Raw genomic sequence first — 19,200 nt, 5'->3', positions numbered from 1 at the left:
ATTGACCTTCTCCTTAGGTTTGATTAATTTGCGAGAATGGCTCACAGAACTCAGAGACTCATCTTACTAGATTCCTGGTTTATTATAAAGAGATATAACTCAGGAATAGCCCAATGAAAGAGATGCCCAGGGCCAGGTGTGTGGAAGGGCAGGTACTTCCATGCCCTCACCAGGTGTGCTGCTTTTCCTGAAAATCTCCACGTGTTTACCAATCTGGAGGTTCTCTGAACCCTGCCCTTTAGGGTTTTTATGGAGGCTTTATTACTTAGCTGTTTATTAAACTCATTGGCCATTGGTGGGCAATTGATTCAGCCTCCAGCCCCTCTGACCTCCCCAGAGGTCTGGTTGGGACTGGAAGTCCTACCCCTCTAATCCTGTGGTTGGCAGGATTGATGGGCAAGCAGTTTCCATCCTTTAGGGCTTTCCCAAAGTCATCTCGTTAACATAAAAAAAGACACCTGCATCACTCTCTATGCTTGGGAAATTGCAGAAGTTTTGGGGACTTGAGCCAGAAATGAGGAAGAAGACTAAATACATATTTCCTGTAATAAATTGCAATATTACAGCATGATGTTTACTTTATTAGTTTTTAATACTCTTTATCAGAATAAGGAAATTTCTGTTCCTAATTTACTGAGTTTTTAAAATCATACTTGGGTATTGAATTTTACCAACATTAAAAAAAATCTGTTAAATTGGTAGATTACATTTATGAATTTTATAAAGTTAAATCACACTTGTATACCTGGGATACACCCAGTAATGTCTGGTAGTGTTTTCTATGCTTTTGGATTCAAGTTGCTGATGTATTCCTTAGAAGTGTTCATTTATAATAGAAATTACCAATCATTTTATTGTCTCTTTCCATCTCTTGGATTCATTTTCCTGTTCATTTATACCTTCTTTAGATGGATTTGTTGTTAACCCCTTGACAAAGGTATTGGTGACCTTTTCCCATGAAGCTGCAGTCCACAGGTTCTGTTTGGATAGTTATTTTGGGTATGAAGAGGTAGGGGTGATGGCCTGGGGAGACCATGTGGCTGGTTGGGCAGAGATTCTCGTCAAGATCCTGGTTTTGCTGTGACTGGTGGGGCAATGGGTGCTTAGTACATGGTTAAAGAACCGAGTAGGTGGAGAAGCAGGGCCCAGTGGGGCCAGCACACTGTGCGAGGCTGGGTGCATCAGAATTCTTAGCACACTGGTGGCCCAAAGAAAAGAAGAATAAATAGTAAGGAAAGGTGCGTGTTGCAGGGTAACTTTTTGCATCCTTTCTGCTCTTAATCTTCCTTACAAAGGTCACGTGCTATTAATAATTTCTTGTAATTCCTTCCCAAAAGATTTTTGTGCACATGCCAGCGTCTCTGTTCTTACAGGGATCTCACAGACACACTCTTCTGTACCTTAACTTGTGTTTGTCTCCATGGTTTTCCCCCAGTAGCTCATCAGCTTTTTCTTACACTTTTCAAGAGCTTTTAAGTATTTCCTTGTGAGCCTCTAACAATTTCTGTATCTAGTTGGTGGATATTTATTTATTTATTTTACTATATTTTTAAAAAATTTATTATTTTGAGAGAGAGAGCAAGAGCAAGTAGGGGAGGGGCAGAGAGAAAGGGAAAGAGAGAAATCCTAGGCAGGCTCCATGCTAACAGTGCAGAGCCTAATGAGGGGCTCGAACCCACAAACTGCAAGATCATGACCTGAGCTGAAACCAAGAGTCGGACGCTTAACCAACTGAGCCACCCATGCACCCCAGGTTGGTGGATATTTTAGATGGTCTAATCTAGAAAGAAGGCTGAGTGGATGTCCTTGTTAGGTATGATTTGGAGTCCTTTTGCAAGGGTATCTTAGGGTAAACTAAAAAATAACCCTTGCCTTGCCAAGGGTTACGTATGTTTTAAAATTTTATAAATGTTGCCAAGCTGCCCCCAATGCAGTTTCATTAATTTTATTATCCCAACAGTATATGAGAATTGCCTGTTTATCCCTACTCTCATATTGTCAGGGTTTAAGATATTTTGCCCATCTGATAGGTGAAAATCGTATCTTCGTTGTTTTAAATGCATTTTCTTAGTAATGAGCGAATGGTTGTATCTGTTTTCATTACCTGTGCTTTTATGTTTCTTTAATCAGCCTGACTTTTCTTTCCTTTGTAAGTCTGAGGAGTGGGAACTGAGGGTGGGGTCGGATTGTTGTCTGTCCTTCATGAGCTGTCGGTAGATTTGTACAGGACCGTGGCTCCATCGATAATGTGTGTTCTACAGCTGAACTTCCAGTCTGTGTCTGAGTTTGGTGTCTTTGTCGTTTGCTCTTGGCTGAATGGAATCCGGGTACTTCAAGAAGAATGACCTTCATTTTTCTGGCTGACCTTTGACTTGACCCCCTCCCTATGATGGTTCTGGGGTTCAGCCACAGCCCGCAGGCCCCAGCATCCAACCAAAAATACAGCATGGTGGGTAGGGAGTTTACAGAAGAGCATTTATATAGGAAGGTTAGTATTATTTTTTTCATATAACCTCAAAAATAGGAAATAATATTTGTGGTTTTATTTTGAAGTTTGCTTGAAACACTACTTTTAAAATACTGCCTCTTTTAAAAAAGGGGCTTCAAATATTTCGTTTTGTATTAAGAGCCACAACTCGGATTTGATTGGAGGGGTGGCACAGCTGTGGAAGGGTCTCTTCTCCTAAAGAGGAAATTCCATAGTGGAGGATGGGGGACATGTGGGCGGAGACCCGCTGCTCTTACACTTGACTGGGGCCCTGAGACCGCCCCCCTCCAAGGTGTGCTTGCGCTGGGAGGGCAGGAGCACTTGGAGGAGGGGTCTGATGTACATGGCAAGCTTTAGGTTTGCTTCCCTGTGATTCAGTCACTGGGTTCTTGGCTCTAAAGGTCATCTGTAAGGTGAGTTCCTTACGACAGGGCTGGTAAGATGACTCTTGTTCCCTTAGACTTGACCTCAGGTTCCTAGCCTAGGTTTCTGTTAGTATTTTTTTATACAAAGCTGATCCCAAGGGACCCTAAGAGTGATTTTCCTTTTGGTGGTGGTAGGGATGAGCTGTTTTGATGGTTTCTTTAAAAAGACCTTTCCCCGTTTTTATTTATTTATTTATTTAAAAAAAAATTTTTTTTTTCTTTAACATTTTATTTATTTTTGAGACAGAGAGAGACAGAGCATGAACGGGGGAGGGGCAGGGAGAGAGGGAGACACAGAATCGGAAGCAGGCTCCAGGCCCTGAGCCATCAGCCCAGAGCCCAACGCGGGGCTCGAACTCACGGACCGCGAGATCGTGACCCGAGCTGAAGTCGGCCGCTTAACCGACTGAGCCACCCAGGCGCCCCCTTTTCCCCGTTTTTAGGGCGAAGACGATAAACGTAGAATGGTTTCCTCCTGAGAAAAACTCAGCTCACTTAAAATGTTCGTTGTAACCATCTGAGGGGGTTCAGGTGCACTGTGGGCCTGTACCTCTGGACTGCTCCCTGCCTTGAGCTCCCTCCATTTCAGGAGGTGCTTACAGATGGTGGAAAAGGGCAGTGGAGCTGCTGTGATTCCCCTGCAGTGGCCGCAGCCAACAACTGCACTAGTGCAGGAGGGAAAAAACGGATAGAGGTGCAGGCAAGGAACGTGGCGTTTAATATTTTTCTTCTCTTGTTTAACCCCTTTCTTCACAAAGGTGCTCCTAGGCTGGGGGCAGGGCCTAGGAGGTAGGGTGTTGGTGGGGTCACCTCCTTGTCCCACCCCCGCCCCACCCCACCCCACCCCTTACAGAATAACCCTGTCGTGATGTCCTGTCACCAGATGTGTGTGCTTTCTTGGGAGTGGGGGTGGGTGATCCCTCCAAAGCTCTGATTATTGAAAACTATGTAAGGCCTGTTCTGTATTGCAGGAAGAAGCTCCTAACTAGTTAAGCCGATGATAAACCAGTATTTTTTCTCTTGCTTCAACGTTTACAGAGAAAGTACTGGAAGCTTTTGCTGACTAATGGTGTTGCCTCGTTTTTTCCTTCCCTGCCCCATGGTGGCCTCAGTGGTGATGGGGAGCAAGGAGGGCATGAGTGAGAGAGTGTGGGGGCCGGGGACCAGCCAGGCTGTGTGTGGAGGATCTGGCCATGTTATTTTGCAGTTGGCTCATTTTCCATGCAGGCTGAAGAGAAAGAAGTCTGTCAGCTCTGGGCTTGAGACTGGCACTGACCACTCCCCAAGAGTGCCCCTTGGAAGGCGGTGCCTTGCCTAATGGGATCTGCTTGAGCACGTGTTCAGGTTGCAGGATGGCCCTGTCTGCCTTGGTGAGTGGGGGACTCCATTTTCCTTGGAACGGCAGAAATGAGGTCGTGGAGAGATGCCGAGACCCAAGGCAGCAGAGCTTCCACAAGGGCTTTCTCAGCTCTTCCGTAGAAAAGCAAGACAGTGGATAAGCACGTGCTAGACACATCTTGGGGGGAGCGACCTGGTGAGGGGCTGTGGTTTTACTTATTGGAAATCGCAGGATTGGAGCAGATTGGTGCATAGGCTGCCTGTTCTAGAACTGTATTCTTGGAACAAAAGGGTGGGGGAGGGTAGGCTACTCTCCTAGATCTGAGGAAACTCCAGCTCAGCCAGCGGAATGAGGAAGAGGGAACAATAGGGACGGCTCCTTTGTGCCTGCCCTTGAACGCGGGGCCACTGTGAATCCAGGCCCTGCACCCGCTGGCCCGCTGGGAAATGGCGCCGCTGTGGGTGGTGGTTCTGAGAGGAACCATTTAACCAGGTATGCAGATGCGTGTTGAACACCTGTGATGGAAATTTCATTGGTGGTTCATGTTAGCAGCGTAGCCCATAACGGAGTGTTTGTTTTCTTATTTTCTGAGTGGAAAGTGTGCTTTTAGAGGAACTTTTCCCCAGGCCATGTTGAGGTCGCACCCTGTGCAAGGGCAGGTTCTGGCCTCCCCTCCCTTTCTTCTCCTTCTCCCCTTCCCTCCCTCCCCCTTCCCCACCCCTCTCAGATGAAGGGTCCTTCTGTGCGAAGGGTGGGCTGGAGACCAGGGTGGGCTGGAGACCGTTGGCAGGTGAAGCCTGCAGGTGCAAGGTGGGGGCAGAGCCTAGGCACGTGGGGAAGGCAGGCGGTTGGTGGGGGAGGCCTCTCTTAGGTAGACATTTGCTTTTCATTTTAAGAGAATTTTAGAGATGGGGAGTATTTTTAAATGTTAGAAGATTTTTATCTTCTTGAAGCAGCACAAATCATCTGAGGACCATGGTATTAAGAGAAGACAGCATAACCAAAGTGAAAAAATTCAAGTGAGGTAAAAAGTTTTGGTGGCCTTTTAAAATAAAAAATACAGTCAGTCAAGCATTTTGTCATCTCTTTAGAGAACTAGTCGAGGAAGGATACGCTTCTGTACTGTTCATCACAGTGGTCTGGACTTTTTGGCATTTGAAACCGTGTTGGAGTTCATGCTGTGTAGGGCACGTGCTGCTTGGTGGGCTTCACAGAAACCAGCAAAGAGCCCGTCCAAACTAGCTCACCTTCAGGGTAAGCCTCTCTGTAGAATTGTAACAGAGGCTATGAGGGACTTCTTCGAGGTCCATTTCCTCTAACGCATTTCTGTTTCACAGACTTTCTTTGAAAAAGAAAAGTGAGCAAATGTTGCGAAGGAGAGCTCACAGCTGCTTCTTAGATTTTTGAAGAACACGTTCTTTTCTGCCTGGGGCAGGAAGTGGGGCCCTTGGAACTGTGCGAAACTGTGTGCAGGAGGAGGAGGAGGAGGAGGAGGAGGAGGAGGAGGAGGAGGAGGAGGATTGCCAAAGGAAGAAGTGGTGCTGGCTGTTCACCCCTGGGAGCCTGACCAACATGAGACTTCAGGCTCTTTCTAGGAGAGGAATACCCTCATTCACCGCATCCCCCCCCCCCTCCCGTCCACTTTCCACCCACTCACGCCCCCCACCCCCCATCCACTCTCCCACTCACTCTCCTCCCCACCCCTCCATCCCCCCCCCCTCCCCATCCATTCCAGCAGCCACCACCTCCCCCATTTATCCATCCATCAGATACTCATTACCTATTATATACCAGAATGAGTAGTCTGGAAACTTGGGTATGTCCATGAATAGAGCACAAAAAATCCAGGACATTTTCATGATCCCCAAAAGAAACCTTATACCATCAGTAGTCACTCGCATTTTCTCCTCCCCTTAACCCCTGGCAGTTAGTTAGGCATCTGTGTTCTGTCTCTGTAGATTTGTGTATTCTGGACTTCTAGACTTTTCATATAAATGGAATCATACAGTATGTGATCTTCTGTGCACCCATACTTGGAGAGTTTCTTTAATTAATTAAAATTTTTTTTTGAGGTTAAATAATAGATTACTAAGGGTTTCCTATCTATAGTGATTTTGTTAGTACTTGTATACTTTACAGATGATCATCAACTTTTAAAAATGTTTATTTATTTCAAGGTAGAGCATGAGTGGGGGAAGGCAGAGAGAGAGAGAGGCAGGGACAGAGCATCTGAAACCGGCTCTGTGGGACAGCAGAAAGCCCAGTGTGGGTCTTTAACTCACAAACCGTGAGATCATGACCTGAGCCGAAGTCAGACACAACTGACTGTGCCATCCAGGCGCCCCAAGATGAATGTCAATTAAAAAAACTTTCATACTAAGTTTAGGAAAGAAATGGAAATATACCAGTTGTTTACTTAGTTATTCTGAATTGCTGGATTGACTGTGATTTTTGTTATATTAAAAAAATTTTTTTAATGAGCATATATTAGTTTTATGGTAAACAAATTAACAGCAACCCTCATTTATCTGCGTTTCAATTCATGTGATTAATGCTCATTAGTTTTTTTTTTTAAATTACAGTAAAAACCTGAAGGGAAGATGACCCCAGGTGGAGGTGGTACTCTGAAAAACAGAGCTAATAAAACAGCTGCATCATATACTTGTAGTCAGTATAAAGTAAGGGTACCAGCCCTGCAGTGCTTGGGGCCAGGCCGCACCCCTCCCACACTTGGCTGCACTTGGTCCTTTCCCTACCCCCTTGTCCTTCTCTTACCATCTCCATCCCATGCTCTGTCCTTTGTCCCTCCCATCAACAAAGCTCCATTAGCGCGTGCTGCATACCAGACACAGTAGCAGGTCCCCAAGACCCTTCCAGACCTGTAAGGTCAGACTGTCTGTACTAACACCAGGGAGGACATCATTGGCTTTTCCCACCCCGGTCTGTCAGGGGGCTAGAGTGCACACTTCTAGAGGCTGGCTACATGATGCAGGGCATGTGAGCATCCAAACCTTAAGCTAGAAGAGATATTTGCAGACTTGTAAAAAAATGACACATTCACTCTCTCTTTTTCTTTTTCTTCTTTTTTTTAAGTAGGCTTCATGCCCATCTTGGGGCCCACAGCTGGGCCCTTGGGGCCCAACGCAGGGCTTGACCTCATCACCCTGAGATCAAGACATGAGCTGAGATCAAGAGTCATATGCTTAACTGACTGAGCCTCTCCTCTCTCTCTTTTGAAAAGTAGTTACTTTGTATAAAAATATTTTATGTTAGCATGTAATGTGTTATTATTTTTAAAGGAAGGGACAGTGATTTTAAGATTTTCTCTATTTTGGTTTGTAAATATCAATAGCTGTGATCCATAGGAACAAAATCTCTTTGGGATGCTTAGTACTCTCTAGAGTATAACATGGTCCTGGGACTGGAATGCTTGAGAACTACTGTTTTATTGTACACTGAAGGGCTTGGTAGCCCAGCAATGGAAAAAAAAAACCTCCGACAAAATTCCTGTTTCTCATAGAGCGTGCATTGTGATGGGGGATAAATTCCACCTTTTTTTGGTCATATGCTTCCAAACATTCAACTCTTGGTTTACTTTATCATGCTCAGTCTTTTTGACAAAATAGGAATTTTGAATGAAATTCAGCTATAAAGGTGTTTGTTTTCCCATGTTATTTCAATCCTGTTACAGAGCAGTATTGTAGAAAGATTTTTTTTTAAATCACCAGTATGATTAGGAATGTGGTCTTTTCCCAAGAATCTTTCTGATTAGAAGGGAAATTTATTAATATTTATTTCTGTGGCTTTCTTCCCATAGCCTGCACTTATTCTTTTAACCACCAGATGGTGCCTTTGTTCTAATAAAGCTAGAATGCTACTCCATTGGGGATTTTCTAAACATTTTTACAGGGACGGTGTGTCGCAGAGGCACATCTTCCTTTCAGGCTAGTACAGTTCCGCTTTGTAGAATGATGTCCTCGAGAGTATAAGAAGTCATCTGTTGTGTATGTGCTCATACTGGGGTATTTGGTGACCAGTAGATACCCACTGTACCTTCCTGGGTTTGTGGTCTCCCACCTCTGTCTTCTGCTACTTTTATGTTCCTGATATTTCAGCTAGGATTGTTGCTTGAGTTACTCTTCTGATCTGAAAAGAGGAATAGGCCTCTCCTTTTTCTTGGTATATAAACTCTGTCCAGTCTTATTTTTACCTCCTGCATTCTTCAGAAGAGAAGGTTGCCCTTCGAGGGGAGGTGCCCTGTGTAAGGTGCACTGTAATTGTGGGAGGGCTGGAGCCAGTGTTGAGCTCTGGCTCTGAGGATATGCCCAGAAGTCGTGGTCAGTTACTGCTGGCCGGTGCTCTGACTGTGCCACATGGCCTCACAGTGCTGAGAAGTGGAATGCCCAACTAAAAATTAAACTGGGTGGCTGTTTCCTTAGGGGCTAAGGGCTGATGAGCTTCAGAACCTGGAAGAGGTGCAGGTCCTGCCTTTGGGGAGTCTGTATTAGAAATTGCCAAATTTTTTTCAGTATATTAAAAACTTTTTCCTCACATCAAAAAATTTGAAGGCTGTTGTCATGGTAGTAACTGTGAAAAGTATGTACTAATTGAGAGAACAGAAAGTAACAAAATTATGGTCAATCTAGTAATGCTACCTACATGAAAAAATAGCTTGTATATGTGGTAATGTACTAGTTGCTTGGCCCACGGCCAATCCTGGGAGGGCCTGCAAATTTGTGGGTCCTTTTTGGTAACTCCATTGTTCTTAGGAGCCTGCAGTTGAAGCCGGTGTTCTAGGGCAGACCAGTGTTTTGCCCTGGAATAAAGCACACAGTCTGACTCACCCAGAGGGCTGAGGTGGGTGGTGACCAGTTACAGCTGCTCTGTCCCCTCTCTCTGATGTATAATGAGAGGAAATGGGTGATAGAGAGATGCTGGGGACTGCAAGGGAGAATTTCTAAAACACAAAGATATGGGCCTTAGTCCTGGAGCACAAAGAGCACAGAGGGACAACAGCACCTGCCATTTGGTAGATAGACACTTAATGAAAGCTGTACACCTGTAACCTGAATAAACCCCAGGGCTTCATCAGGACTGGTCTCCATACGACCATACTTTAAGAAGCAAATTCTAAGGGCCGAAAGAAGTTAAACAGGATTTACTGACATACGTCAAGGAATGTTAAAACTTATTATTTTATTTTTTTTATTTAAGAGAGAGAGGATCCTTGGGGAAGGGGCAGAGGGAGAGAGAGAATCCCCAGCAGATTCTATGCTCAGTGTGGAGCCCAGTGTGGGGCTTGGTCCCACAACTCTGGGATCATGACCTGAGCCAAAATCAAGAGTCGGTCGCTCAACCATACCAGTCCCCCAGGTGTCCTGTACCCAGGGATGTTAAGATGATAGACATTAAAGCCCATAGTGGGTTCTCCAGCTCCCCTCACTTCTTCCAGCGCTCCACACTGTGGTCCATCCAGCTCACTCCAACCCAGCACATGTCCTCGAACGCTTGGCTTTCAACTCTGGAGCTTTCCTTTTGTGCTCTTTATTCTTGTGTCCAATCTTGAAGTGCACGTCCAGATGCACTTGGGGGTGCGCTGTGCGTTACTTTGTGCAGTCTTCCTGCCATCACATGACTTGTCTCTTGATGTCAGAGGCCTGCATTGTATACTTAATCATCATTTTTAATGCTTATTTATTTCTGAGACAGAGACGGAGCATGAGCGGGGGAGGGGCAGAGAGAGAGGGAGACACAGAATCCGAAGCAGGCTCCAGGCTCCGAGCTGTCGGCACAGAGCCCGACGCGGGGTTCCAACTCACAAACCGTGAGATCATGACCTGAGCCGAAGTCAGTCGCTCAACCGACTGAGCCACCCAGGCGCCCCTTGATCATCATTTAAAGTGTGTTCTTTTTTTTTTTTTGTTTAAATGTTTTTTTTTAATTTTTTTAAACGTTTATTTATTTTTGAGACAGAGAGAGACAGAGCATGAATGGGGGAGGGTCAGAGAGAGAGGGAGACACAGAATCCGAAACAGGCTCCAGACTCCGAGCTGTCAGCACAGAGCCCGACGCGGGGCTCGAACTCACGGACCGCGAGATCATGACCTGAGCCGAAGTCAGCTGCTCAACCGACTGAGCCACCCAGGCGCCCCAAAGTGTGTTCTTCATGGGGCGCCTGGGTGGCTCAGTCAGTTGAGCGGCTGACTTTGGCTCAGGTCATGATCTCACGGTTTGTGAGTTGGAGCCCCGCGTCGGGCTCTGTGCTGACAGCCTGGAGCCTGCTTCTGATTCCGTGTCTCCCTCTCTCTCTGCCCCTCCCCTGCTCATGCTCTGTCTCTGTCTCAGAAATAAATAAAAACATTAAAAAAAAAAATGTGTTCTTCAGAAAGTCCGGGAATATGTGTTACGTGCCAGGTACTCTGCTAGATGCTGGGTTGCAAAGATGAGTAAATCCGAGCCCATGCTGCTCAGGGACCCCTTCCTGCTGAGATAGAGGTGCTTAGGGAGTCTCAGTGCAGCATGTGATCAGCCGGATGGACCCTGGGGGCTTTGCCCGGCTGAGTGGCAGAGTTTTATCTTGGAGGATGAAAGCTGGGGGGTGGACCAAGGCAGTGACGGAGACTCAAGGGCTCTGTTCATGCCACCCTCAGTAGCTTGATGCGTCAGCACTTCCATATGTTTGGCAGGCTCTTTTGGTGCCTAAAAATTGTTGGGCTAGGTTAGGGCTTAGCAAACTTCCTGGAAAGGGCCAGGTGTGCAGGCCACACCTGGCTTTTAATGCATATTCTTTTTTATATTTATAACTAAAAAAATGTAGTTTTTAGTTTGTGGGAAGTATGGAAATAGGCTTGGGCTCGATTTGGCCAGTGGACCCCTGGCCTAGAGTGCCAAAGCACCTCTGTGCTGTGCTGGGAGGTGCGAGCCAGAGCCCATGAGAGGTGGGAAACACTGGGTGTTTTCAGATTGTGGTGAGGTCACAACTCTAGAAAGATAATTCTAACTGCAGAATAGATATACTAAGTGGGAAAGGACAGAGATTGAAGGCAGAAAAATGAGTAGACCATTTTCTTTTTATTGGTGACTTTCGGGATGATGTGATTTACAATAAGAAGGTGGTGGTGGGATTTGGTGGAAAATGTAGGAAGCACACAACATGGTGAGTGCATGAAGAGGGGAGCTTCACTGGAGACGTGCACGGTTAGTATCCGTGATGCTTGTAATAGCTAAGCAGTCGGCTGTAGCCATGTGATACACCATTGCATGTCTTGCATATGATGTTATAGAGAGAGACCTCTATCATCAGGTTCAATGACAGAATGGATTAAAAATAAGTATATTATTTTGTTAACGTAAAAAGCTGTAAGTGATACACTAAGGTGTTTACTATTGACGGTAGGCTTAGGAGTAACTGTTACTTTTTCTTACTTGTGTTAGACAACCCCCCCCCCCCCCCCCCCGCTGTCACTGCCCTGCATTGGCTAGAGCCCCCAGTGCATTGTGCAGATCATGAAAGAATTTGGTCAGATTTTTAAAATTTTATTATTTTATTATTATTTTTTTCAACTTTTTTTTTTTTTTTAATTTATTTTTGGGATAGAGAGAGACAGAGCATGAACGGGGGAGGGGCAGAGAGAGAGGGAGACACAGAATCGGAAACAGGCTGCAGGCTCTGAGCCATCAGCCCAGAGCCTGACGCGGGGCTCGAACTCACGGACCGCGAGATTGTGACCTGGCTGAAGTTGGACGCTTAACCGACTGCGCCACCCAGGCGCCCCTTATTTTATTATTTTTAAAATTTTTATTTATTTTTTGAATTTGCATCCAAGTTAGTTAGCATATAGTGCAACAGTGATTTCAGGAGTAGATTCCTTAATGCCCCTTGTCCATTTAGCTCATCCCCTCCCTCCCACAACCCCTCCAGTAACCCTCTGTTTGTTCTGTTTAAGAGTCTCTTATGTTTTGTCCCCCTCCCTGTTTTTATATTATTTTTGCTTCACTTCCCTTATGTTAATCTGTTTTGTATCTTAAAGTCCTCATGTGAGTAAAATCCTATGATATTTGTCTTTCTCTAATTTCGCTCAGCATAATACCCTCTGCTTTCATCCATGTAGTTGAGAATGGCAAGATTTCATTCTTTTTGATTGCCTTGTACTACTCCATTGTGTATGTATATCACATCTTTATCCATTCATCTGTTGATGGACATTTGGGCTCTTTCCATACTTTGGCTATTGTCGATAGCGTTGCTGTAAACATGGGGGTGCACGTGCCCCTTCGAAACAGTATACCTGTATCTCTTGGGTAAATACCTAGTAGTGCAATTGCCGGGTTGTAGGGTAGTTCTATTTTTAGTTTTTTGAGGAACCTCCAGACTGTTTTCCAGAGTGGCTGCACCAGCTTGCATTGCCACCAACAATGCAAAAGAGATCCTTTTTCTCTGCATCCTCGCCAACATCTGTTGTTGCCTGAGTTGTTAATGTGAGCCATTCTGACAGGTGTGAGGTGGTATCTCCTTGTGGTTTTGATCTGTATTTCCCTGATGATGAGTGATGTCGAGCATTTTTTCATGTCTGTTCGCCGTCTTTGGAGAAGTGTCTATGCATGTCTTTTGCCCATTTCTTCACTGGATTATTTGTATTTTGGGTGTTGAGTTTGATAAGTTCTTTATAGATTTTGGATGCTAACTCTTTACCTGATACGTCATTACAAATATCTTCTCTCGGGGCGCCTGGGTGGCGCAGTCGGTTAAGCGTCCGACTTCAGCCAGGTCACGATCTCGCGGTCCATGAGTTCGAGCCCCGCGTCAGGCTCTGGGCTGATGGCTCAGAGCCTGGAGTCTGTTTCTGATTCTGTGTCTCCCTCTCTCTCTGCCCCTCCCCTGTTCATGCTCTGTCTCTCTCTGTCCCAAAAATAAATAAAAAACATTGAAAAAAAATTAAAAAAAAAAAACAAAAAAAAACCAAATATCTTCTCTCATTCTATCGGTTGCCTTTTAGTTTTGCTGATTGTTTCCTTTGCTGTGCAGAAGCTTTTTATTTTGATGAGGTCCCGGTGGTTCATTTTTGCTTTTGTTTCCCTTGCCTCCGAAGATGAGTTGAGTAAGAAGTTGCTGCAGCTGAGGTCAGAGAGGCTTTTGCCTGCTTTCTCCTCGAGGACTTTGATGGCTTCCTGTCTTATGTTAAGGTCCTTCATCCATTTTGAGTTTATTTTTGTGTCTGGTGTAAGAAAGTGGTTCAGGTTCATTTTTCTGCATGTTGCTGTCCAGTTTTCCCAGCACCACTTGCTGAGGAGACTGTCTTTATTCCATTGGATATTTGTTCCTGCTTTGTCAAAGATTAGTTGGCCATATGTTTCTGGGTCCATTTCTGGGTTCTCTATTCTGTTCTATTGAGCTGAGTGTCTGTTGTTGTGCCAGTACCATACTGTCTTGATGATTACAGTTTTGTAATACAGCTTGAAGTCAGTGTCAGATGTTTTTTTTTTTTCATCTGTTGAGATGATCATTATGGGTTTTTTGTGTTTTGGTTTTTTTTTTTAATCATTGTGGTTTTTGTCCTATATTCTGTTAATAATTGTTGCATTGATTTTCAGATGTTAAACCAACCTTGCATTCTTTTTTTTTTGTAATTAAAAAAAATATTTTTTTTAATGTTTATTCTTTGAGAAAGAGACAGAGAGCAAGCAGGGGAGGGGCAGAGAGAGAGGGAGACACAGAATCGAAAGCAGGCTCCAGGCTCTGAGCTGCCAGCACAGAGCCCGACGCAGGGCTCAAACCCACAGACTGCGAGATCATGACCTGAGTTGAAGTTGGCTACCCAACCGACTGAGCCACCCAGCCGCCCCCCAACCTTGTGTTCTTGGGGTAGATCTCACATGGTCATGGATGTGTAATTATGTTTACATGTTGCTGGGTTCATTTCCTGTTTTGTTAAGGGTTATTGCATCCTTGTGAGAAGACTGGTCTGTGTTTTTAGGAAATCTATGGCATACTTGCTTGCTGTGTGATCTTGCTGCTATGGGGGAGCTAGGGAACTCCTCCCCTTCTCCAGCCCTTGGTCACATTCAGGGCCAAGCATCTGCCTGTATGCGCATCTGTTGGCCACTTGGGAATGCCTGTTTCACTCTTTTGCTTGTTACTTTGTTGGTGGTCTGTCTTTACAAAATTGATTTGGAGTTACTATTTATCTGTTCCTTCTTGGGTTAAGAGTATATTAAAGGTACTAAGCCCATACACTGCATCTATTTTTTTGAATACACACACACACACACGCGCGCACACACACACACACGCACGCGCACACACACACACACACACACGTGCGAGTGGGAGAGGGGCAGAGAGAGAGAGGGAGAGAGAGAATCCCAAGCAGGCTCTGCAATGTCAATACAGAGCCCTAAATGGGGCTCAATCCCATGAACTGTGAGATCATGACCTGAGCTGAAATAAAGAGTTGGTTGCTTAACCGACTGATCCATCCAGGACCAGCCCCCCCATCCCTTTTTTTTTCAGGCTTTTAGAGTTATTTCTTTATTTTGTCACATAAGTGCTTAAAATATTTTGGTAGTTAAATCTGTAAAGCTTTTCTTTTGTGATTCCTTGTCGTGGAGTTAGTTAGGCTTAGAGTCAGCGGTTCCTCACTTCAGGGTCACCAAGGGTTTCTCCTAGTGCTTGTACAGTTGTGCCGCACTGTATGTAATCCCTGCACTCATTGATTCATGTTTGTGATGGCCTTTCTCCCATGACCAGCCGGTGGTTTCAGTGACCATTTTGTTAATTATCCCCTCTTCTGCTGATTTGAAATGCCCTCACCTTGTACTATGTTCTTATTTGTATATGTGACTGTTTCTAGTCTCTTTTACACATATATAAGGAAAACTGTAAGAATTTTCATAGGCAGTGATAGATTTTCTTTCACAGAGTCATGCCATGACTAATGAATATAATTATGCTACTTGTGGAGGTTGTTGTTGCTTATGCTGTTAGAAACCTCAAGCTGATCGCCTTTTACATATATAGATGTATCAGAAGAAATAGTCCATTAAGAAAGGTCAAAATTGCACTGTTCACATTCAGCATGAAATGCCACTGTTTTTAATTAGTACTATTTTGCCATTACAAGATTATTGTTGAGGCACCTGCGTGGCTCAGTCGGTTAAGTGTCCAACTTCAGCTTAGGTCATGATCTCATGGTTTCTGAGTTCAAGCCTGCGTCAGGGTCTATGCTGACAGCTCAGAGCCTGGAGCCTGCTTCAGATTCTGTGTCTCCCTCTCTCTCTGCCCCTCCTGCACTCATGCTGTGTCTCTCTCAAAAATAAATAAACAATAAAAAATGTTAAAAAAAAAAAGATTATTGTTCATCAGGTTTTCTTAGCAGCCATGGTCGATGATAACTAGAAGCTAGCATGGCGACTTAACAGAGAGCCCTCAGTCTGAGGGACACACGGAATTCAGTCTTTTCAGTCACAGACACACTGTGGTTTCATTGTTTCTGCCATATGTGTAACCAGCACTGTAGTATGCAGGGGTCCAACTGAAATCCTCAGAACTGTACTCATCCTTAAGCTCCAGGATTTTGCTAAAATTTTGTAGTATCTATATTGCACATCTTACAAATTCTTTGTCCAAAAATTATTTGTCTTCTGTCTGACTTAATATATTATGGATATGAAACGGCACAAAGTACTTCTGCTTACATTCCTCCGTTATTGGTGGCAGTAAAAATGTTGACTTTTCCTCCAGAAATTCAGGATCGTCCACTACCCCCAGTATTTCCTAATTTCCAAGTTGTAGCCCCAGTGTCCCTGGGAAGCCTCTGTGTCACCCCTCAAGATTCAGCCTCGAAGCAAGTGGATCCACTGTGTTGGAGGCACTCATTCTGTTTTTCCCTAGAAGATTTTGACCAACCAGATCTGACTTTCGTCCCGACCCCATGACCACTAAGGCATGTGGATAGTGAGACATTTTGCTCATCCAAGTTTGGGGTATGAGAGTGAGCCCTGGGATTGGTGTGTGTTTATGCTAACCCCTGTTTTAATGCTGCAGGAAGCTGTTGAAACTGTAAAAATCATTTTCCTTTACAGTAGTTACTGGGCTTGGGATTTATTAAATGCTTTAAAATCTTTGTTTTAATTTTTTTTTTAATTTGAGAGAGAGAGAGAGAGAAGGAGAGCAGAGGAGGGGCAGAAAAAGAGGGGGACAGAGGATCTGAAGTGGGCTCTGCGTTGACAGCAGACAGCCTGATGTGGGGCTTGAGCTCACAGACCGTGAGATCATGACCTGAGCTGAAATTGGACGCTTAACTGACTGAGCCACCCAGAAGCCCCTAAATACTTTAAAATCTTAAAAAGTTAAAAATTTCAAGTGAACTGGTTTTTCCTAATACCAGCTTTTTTTGTGTTTTGTGAGGAAATAATGGTTTATTTTGTTCTTGATTGAAAATTTGTGTCTGAGGAGTCATGATATTTTTCTCTATTTAGAAATTTGCTTTTATCCATTTCTAGTTAGTCTGTGGTGGCAGATGTCTTCCTACCACCCAGTTTTAGCTCCCTGGGGGGCTTTGCCGGTCACGGGCTGTGCTCCTTAATAACGAGGTGGCATGCAAGGGAAACTTCAGGGCCTCCCTTTTGTGTCAGTGGAGAAAGAGATGGAACCAGGTAGCAGAAATCAACTTCAGTGAGCTTCAACAAAAGAAGGGGATGCTGGCCGCCTGGGTGGCTTAGTTGGTCAAGTGTCCAATTTGATTTCAGCCCAGGTCATCATCTCATGATTTGTGGGTTCGAGCCCCCATTGGGCTCTGTGCTGACAGTGTGGAGCCTGCTTGGGATTCATTCTCTCTCTCTCTCTCTCCTCTATCTGTCCCCCTCCCCTGTTTGTGCGCGCACGCTCTCTCTGTCTCTCAAAAATAAATAAAAGCATTACAAAAATTAAAAAAAGGGGGGGTGCATTGCCTCACATAACCAGGAACTTGGAGGGGAGGTTAGGGTGTCCTTGTGCTGAGAACCCTGCAAGCCACCTTTATGGGGATGCTCCGCTGAGGTCTCCAGATCCCATGGCTGGAGGGGGAGTTGTAGTCCAAAGGATGGCTACCCTACATGGTTGATCCCCCCCCCCCCCCACTAGTGCACTGGCAGTTTAATTTAGTTCATGGTGCTAACAGAAGTAACAGTCACCGTGAAGGCAGACCCTCTCCTCACTGTCATCTCTGAGTTCTTGTTTTCCCGTGCTGTTTTTCTTCTCTGTTTTACCACTTGATACAGTTCTAGTGATGAGCATAAACACCGGAATCATGCTTCCTTCCCATAGGGCCCTCTTGATGTGGACTAGTGAGCTCATTGTTGACAGGCATTCTTATTGCAGAGACTTTATTTATTTACTTATTTGTTTTGAGAGAGAGAGAGAGAAGGTGCAAGTGAGAGAGGGGCGGCGAAGGGGGTGGGAAAGAGAGAATCCCATGAGGGGCAGAGAGAGAGAGAGAGAGAAGGAGAGAGAGAGAAGCAGAGCTTTCCTGGAGCAAGACTTGAACTCACGAGCTGTGAGATCATGACCTGAGCCGAAGTCAGATGTTTAACTGACTGAGCCACCCAGGCGCCCCTTAGAGACTTTATTAAAGGGAGGTCAGGAAAGCTGCTACTGTGGGCCACAAGCGGGAACATAGAACATTCTGCAATAATTTGAATTGTTGTCAAAATAGCATGTATGGAGAAGAGACAGTCCCTATAGGAAGAGCCTGATGTTCCTTTCATGTGCAGGTACAGTAAGGCCATACAGTAAGCTGTGCGTGAGCATGCATGTGGAGCTCCAGGGTAGAAGGGATGTTGTGGCTAATGGCACACTACATAGGTGACTTGTTGGTAGTGTGACCTATTCTGTTAGAGTTTGGACTTCAGAAAAACAGTTTTTCATGTAAATCAGAGTTGTGTAGTGCTTGGTGGCATTACCATAGTTGCTGGTAGGAGAGTTAGCTGGCTTGGAAAACAGCGGAGGTTCGTGTGCCTTTGTGCTTCTGTCACTTAGGGTGTTAGGAATCAACTCGGTAGCTCCTTAATTGGTCTACAAACAATAACATTCAGTGACGTGAGCCTTGAGGTTGGCTGGCAGGAAGGGCTTCTGATCACTTCAGTGCTTCATGTCTTCTCTGACTCGGCTCTGTTGGCAGCTCCTTAGGTGTGTAGACCCCGCCTGCTAAGACCTGTTCTGTGTCTGGGACAGACAGGGCCATGCAGCCAGGCCTCACATTGCTGGTTTCTTGGTAAAGTGGGGTTGGGCCAGGGGAAAGGTTCCTTTCTCTTACAGTTGAGATTGAACCCTAGATTTACCACAAACAGACATGAGAAGGATAGGGAGTTGTTTTCCAAAATGTTTTTAGTGTTTGAGTCTTAAGAAGGAAAAAAACACCCCCTCTGTTTAAGAGCCCCGCTGAGACATTTAGCACATCATTTGTGTAAGGGAAAGTATAGCTTTAATTTCTAGCTCTGTCCCTTCTTTTCTTTTCTTTTCTTTTCTTTTCTTTTTTTTCTTTTCTTTTCTTTTCTTTTCTTTTCTTTTCTTTTCTTTTCTTTTCTCCTTTCTTTTACGGCATTCTTGGAGAAATTTATGGGGAACTACATGCAAAGGAGTGTATTAAGTGAAGGTGTTCACTTCAAGGCTGTTTATGATGCTGAGATGTCATAGATGCCCTGCGTGTCTCTTAGTTGCGTCCTGTGTGTGGGGAGAGCTCAGTGCATGCTAGGGATCTGCTGCTGCAGCCTGTGCTGTGACGGCATGAATTCATTTGCTCCCAGTAGTTAAGGGAAAAATTTACTACCCGTTTACGTAGTCTGTATTAGTTGTACCTTCATGAGTGTATTTGCACAGAAAAATGTTTGGAAAGTTATATGCAAATGTTACAGTATATGCTTTGTAGTTTTCACCTAACTCCCCCAATTCATTTCCTTTACTTAAATTAAAA

The 19,200-nt window shown here is 44.8% G+C and overlaps 1 protein-coding gene across 3 annotated transcripts in view; it reads left to right on the top strand.

Moving 5' to 3' along the window:
• EHMT1 (euchromatic histone lysine methyltransferase 1) overlaps positions 1-19,200 on the top strand; it is a 153,387-nt gene that overhangs the window by 30,974 nt on the left and 103,213 nt on the right. The gene's annotated exons all lie outside the window — the stretch shown is intronic.

The sequence above is a fragment of the Felis catus genome, chromosome D4 (genome assembly GCF_018350175.1).
Source record: "Felis catus isolate Fca126 chromosome D4, F.catus_Fca126_mat1.0, whole genome shotgun sequence".
NCBI classification, from domain to species: domain Eukaryota; kingdom Metazoa; phylum Chordata; class Mammalia; order Carnivora; family Felidae; genus Felis; species Felis catus.
This window is presented reverse-complemented; position numbering and strand designations above follow the sequence as displayed.